This window comes from Coturnix japonica, chromosome 1, assembly GCF_001577835.2.
Source record: "Coturnix japonica isolate 7356 chromosome 1, Coturnix japonica 2.1, whole genome shotgun sequence".
Lineage (NCBI taxonomy): Eukaryota > Metazoa > Chordata > Aves > Galliformes > Phasianidae > Coturnix > Coturnix japonica.
The window spans coordinates 161,211,887-161,217,886 of NC_029516.1; positions in this window are offsets into that span (position 1 = coordinate 161,211,887).

The window sequence follows — 6,000 nt, forward strand, 5'->3', positions numbered from 1 at the left end:
GTTTTGCAGTACTTGGTATTCATGGCATTTTCATTCTGGATGCACAAAATAGCTACAGAATGAAAACAAAAGATATTTTTTTTGCATGAATTAACTGCTTTCAGCTGAACAAGTCAAGGTGGATAGAACTAGATTCCCAAATCCACATCTGGCTCTGTTAGCTACAGAGTGAGCTAATGGTACAGACTTCTGTGTTCAGAGAGGTTTGAGAAATAATATGTAAATGCTTAAACATTTGTTAACTTCAGAAGTCTTGGTACACACATCTGCTTAGACTTAGGCATAAAATACTTGCCATGTGGTATTTGACTTCTAACTAACTTGAAGTCACATAACCCTTTATAAACATCTCATGGTTTTAAGGCAGAACTCATTTATGAGTTCTTCATTAATGGGATCTGTTAAATGCATTGCAGCAGCCAGTGTTCAAAGTAAATGACTTACACTATACACTGGGCATGCTGTGACAGCCTCTTCTTCCAGCTAAGAAATCCATTAAATTCCTCGGTGTACAGATCACTTGGTTACAGAGAGATTCGTACCTCTAAAGATTAGTTGGACAACACAACAGAGCAGAGACGCAGATTTTATCTTATCTTTTTAAGCCATCAGATTAAATTATTAGCATGATTTTACATACATACCTTTTTTAAGCACTGCTTAATTTAAAGCAGCTTCAAGTGTGCCTTCAGTTAAGCAACAAGCAACTCTTTTACAGCAGAAGAATATAAAAAGTCCCCTCAGCTACGTCCGTAATGCAGCTCTGACACCATCAGGACAAGGACTGAAGGAAAGAGTTGACAAGGACTGAAGGAATGGTGCAAACAGGGAGCCCACAAGCTGACTTCCATGTTCCAATGCAACCCTTGCTAATTTGGAACTGAATGATGATGGAACACTGTTGTTTTATGTTATCATGGTATATCCTGAGGAGAGCCGCAAACTCAAAGGTCCTTGTTATCTTTCCATATGGAAGATCTACCTTCACACAATACCTCACTTATTGCCATTGCCTTGTGAGACCTTGCACGTAAATGACAGAATTCAGATGAACAGATAAGAGATGGTTATGAACAGCTGGTGTGTCACATGGTGGTTTGCACCCGCAGTGGATTTCACAGACCTAAATAAAAAGGTTTAGAACTGGTTTAATTATGCTGGCAGGGCCGCTCTGTGCTGATAGGGCATCAGTCAGCTCTCTTTCTGTGTTTGGCATAGCCAAGGGGCTCTTCATGTGCCTGATGTAATAGGAATTGAGCAACGTGTAGGTGCGTTCACACGCGTTACCGACTGATTGGAGGAGTGAGTCAATACAACACAACAAAATCAAAGAGTTGGATTCTGTTCTCGTTGACACTTACATAATTGAAAGTGATGTAATTTAGGATTCATGCTGCTGTCTGGGAAAACAAAAGCCCAACAAACTGTGCTTAAAAGCCAAACGTAGTCTCATCTTATGAGGAATTATTTAACATCTGAGCAATATTAGGAAAAAAGGAGAGCAATGTCATTCTGCAGTCGCCCCACAGACCTGAGAAACCCCTACAAATACATTCCTTGTCTTCTGTAAATGAAAATCCATCTCTGTGGGAAATCTGATGAATGCTATCACAGATACAAGTAGACTTAGGACACAGTAAGTAGAAACAAAACTGTTCTTATGGAAGGCTTAACACCTTTGGGGAGAACCTAAAAGACTCTTGTCCAGGTGAAAAACAAAATCACATAAAATAATTAATCTGCTCTCCCTCTATTGATTTCACACATGCTGTAAAAATGATATAATCATTAAAACAAACTGGGAATCCTAAGTCTGTGGGCTTGTACAAGGGACAGGTGAGAATTGAAAAGAGCAAAATCTCTTAGTATGGTTTTTTAAAGATGGAAACATTGAAAGTAGGTACATCAGTAATACAAAATTGAATCACAGAATCATAGAATCACAAGGTTGGAATGGACCTACAAGATCATCCAGTCCAATGGTCCTCCCATTACTGTAGCTACAACAAACCACTAAACCATATCTTTTAGCTCCCTATCCAGATGCCTCTTGAACACTGCCAGGGATGGTGACTCCACCATCTCTCTGTGCAGCCATTCCAGTGCCTGATTACTCTTCGAGAGAAAAAGTTCCTTCTTATATCCAGTCTAGACCTCATTTGTTACAACTTGTGGCCATTTCCTCGGTCTGCTTACACACGGGACATGGGAAAACCAGGTAACCTCACACTGCCCAACAATGCACCAAAATCACAACGGTGTGGTTTTCACACACCTTGGGGAGCGGCCATTTTGGCACTCCAGGTGTTGACATCTCACACAGCATCACAGAATTTCCTCCGAATACTAAGAAATTAATCTCACCTGAAAGAAAAATCCACTCCATCACATTGCTGACGGCATCACAGGCTGAAGAACTTTTTATGTTCTGTCCAGCCTTCCATAAAACAAGTTCCAGCTGCGATGCAGAAACACAGCTACATTTTGGGAGACAGCTTCACCCCTTTGACACCACTTACTTCACTTCCAGAGCACATGATTTACAGTCTTTAAATTCAGTTTCCTCTGTTTTTAGGAAAGGTGTAGAGAGTGTTTTTTACAGCTAGCTGAGAAGGGTCGTAAACACGGTGCAGTTAATCAAGCAGCCATGCCACCTGCAAGGACAGTGAGATCAACAGGATGCCCTGGGATGGTGAGAAACTAACCATGGTTTTGTGAACTCGGCAACGGACGTAATTCAGAGACTTGATAACAACAAGCTGCAAAAGATACCTTGGGGATGGTTAGTAATTGGGAAACCAATATGAATGAGCTCCACTTTTGCATAATGTATGAGCTATATCCGTTAATTATAAAGGTACAACGCAGCAAGGAATATAACGAGAATGCTGAATCATTATGTCAAATGACAGGTGTGGTCGTCCTGCTTTTCTCCCGCCGTTTTTGCAACAATTGTGACCCCGACATGGCCTACCAGGAAAGGCATCGCAGCGGCGAAGGTGTTCGGATCCTTAGCAGTGGGGATATGCAGGCCGCCCAGGAAAAGAAGGTCAGGTGCTCTACTGACGCTTACCAGAGTGGCGCTAAGCCGATACGGGCCGACCGACGTCCTTTAAAGGCTGCAACAGGCCGTGCTGACAAATAGGTATGGGAAACGCAAAGCAGTCTATGAATTATTTTCTTGCTTTTTGTTTAAGAAAAAGGTGTCAGGTATTTTCTTGCTTTTTGAAAAGAAAGTGTCAGGTTAAGGGGACAGACTTGCAAAAGGAACTCCCTGAGTTATTTAGCGTAGGGTAATGCTAAGGGTTATTTCAGCAATCCGCTATTTAGTGTATGATCTTGCTGAGTGGTGCTAAATTTGGAGATGCAATTTTTCAGGGAATATTAGATGGGGATAAAACATGCTAAAAAATGGCGGGAAGTGGTGCGTATGGTTTTAAATGATTTGTTGCTACATGCAGATAAAGGAAAGCGGCAGAAAACAAGCGAGTGCTGTGCAGGGGAGGAAATCAGAAATTAAAATGAATTGGCGAGATTGCCCGGTGTCCCTCTCGACTTTGTCACCGTAAAGTTGCCGTCGGCCGCCGAGCCTGACATTGCCGGTGGCTGCGGAGCCGAGTGCCCCGCTCCGTCTCCCTGCACGTCCGTATCAAGACAGCCGCCTGCATCGACCATGGCGCTAAAACAGCGGCCCATCGAACCCCCCTTATAACCATATGAGTTACGCTTGCTCCCTGGGTTCCAAAAGCACAGAGGACCACCCTGGCGGCAGGCAGTCGCGCGGGACGGGCGGGGGGGCTTGGCTGCGCTGTGCTGCGGGCTTGTTTAGAAGGCGGGAGACGTTGAGGCGTATAGCGAAAGCGGGTGCGGAGCAAGGTGGTGTGCCGGGGGGGTATCTCGCCTAAATGTGCAGGCGGTAGGACACACGGCTACTATCATGCTGTTAGATTGGAAGTTGTATAGTCACACAGTGCGGTGCTACGGTACAGTTCAACTTTTGAGTACAAAGCTAGAGCCAGCGAGACAGATACTGGAATTATAATTCTGGAGTATCCAGGTTTTGTTGCCAGTCTGAATTGTCGGGCTATAGCTTAGGTTGATTTTTGTCGCAGCAGCGAACCAATTGGCTATTTAATGCTATTGGGAAGAGATGTGCCAAGCGAGCATTGTGATAGTTAGGACAGTCCCGGAGATCCTTGTCTGAAGATGTCACATTGAAGAACTTTAGGGTGGGTCCTTTCATCGGACGGAGGCCCCTGCTCTTATTAGGACAGGCTAAATGTAGAGAGTCATGTATCTGGCCAGGCAGGCTTATGGATAGATTCAAGGTGCCAGGTGGGCTTGCGTTCTTATAATGGGAATCCAGCAGGCGAGAAATGAGGGCAGTTATTGGAACGTTTCTCTGAAAGGTAGCTGGAAGCCATAAGAGACAGGCTGGATACCAGAGTACACTGAGAGAAAAATGCTAAAACATTGTGCACTTTCAGAATTGTAATGCTACAGGCTCGTGGCAATTCTAAGAGTACTTTGGAGGAGTACTGGACAATAGAAGGAGGCGTTAGACAGATTATCGAGTGTGGCCACGGGGAGCTCAGCTTTCATAGTTGAGGCTATTAAGAGCTAGGGCAGGATAAATCGGCACAGGCTGAGCTCCAGAATCGAAGTGTTGCAGCTCTTGCACCCTTACAAGCGTCTGCGGTAACCAGTGCAGGCCCAAGCACCTCTTTTAAATGTTTCCGGTGCGGCGTTAAGGGACATTTGCGACGGAATTGCCAAGCTGTCGGTGTGTGGTGCCAGAACTGCCGCTCGGACAACCACAACACCGTCACCTGCCGTCGCCGGTGAAGTGAAACCTCCAGCCCAGGGCATAGAAAGAAAGCGGCCGCGACGCCGATACAAGCGCCGTTCCCAGCCAGCGCCGTCCTGCCGCCCCACCAACGTCTCTCGCCGCGTTTCGTCTCTACAGCCACCGCCCTCAGCTAGTCAGCCCACGAGTTTCTGCGCCTCGCCGATCGCCCCTCGTCGTCGCGGCTGCGTCTGTAGCAGCCCGTGTATACGTGGTTAAAGACACGGATGGACCGAAACACGAGGATGTTGTGACCCAGGTCCTGTATGATCCAGAAACGCGAAATCGGACGCATTTTCTCTTGATACTTGTTTGGAGCCAGGACATGACAATTTCCTACAGCGTCTGTGGGATGTCTTAGAAGCAAGGCAGAAAGAAACAATATTAAAGGTTGATGGCTGACCACGTTGCAACACATATAATAATCAGGCTTCCCCATTTGGAATCCCTGCTTGTGAGGCAGTGACGAGCTAAGGAGTTCCAGTGAGAACATAACGGAAGTTCAGTCAGCCTTTACATACATCTTTGGGCTTGCAAAACAGTGTACAGTTGCGCGTAATGACCCCTCACGATTGGGAAAAACTTGTGTTCAGAATGATCCTCTTTTGCGTATGCAATTACGCTGTGTTCAAAGATGCATACTGGCTACATACATTTTGACTGATATCCTTTTGCCTTTCAAATTGGTGACACATCCATGACGTGGCACACGATCATCATGTGTCAGGACAAATGTACTACACGTTCCTGAAATCTTTGGCTGTCTAAATATGCACAGTGTAACTAATAGATACTCATTCTTCTTACGTATTTGCACAGCACATACAGGTGAACACAGTCATGAACCCCGTAAAACACTGGTTATCTTGCTTATGCTGCTATGGGAATCCAACAACTAACAAAAAAACAGAATAAAGGGCCTCGGCATACTACTTAAGGCCACTCAAACTTTCCTCCAAGAAGGGGGTTTAGAACATTACTACAGCATTTCTCCATTCTTCCACTGAACAAGCTATCACTGACACATTTATCAAACACATGAATCCATTCTTATTATTAAACAAAAAAGGGGAATTGGGAGACACATCTACAAGAAATATTATGCAAGGTTTTGCTGTTTGCTTGTGCTGAAGTTTTGAATCGTGTCATTACAG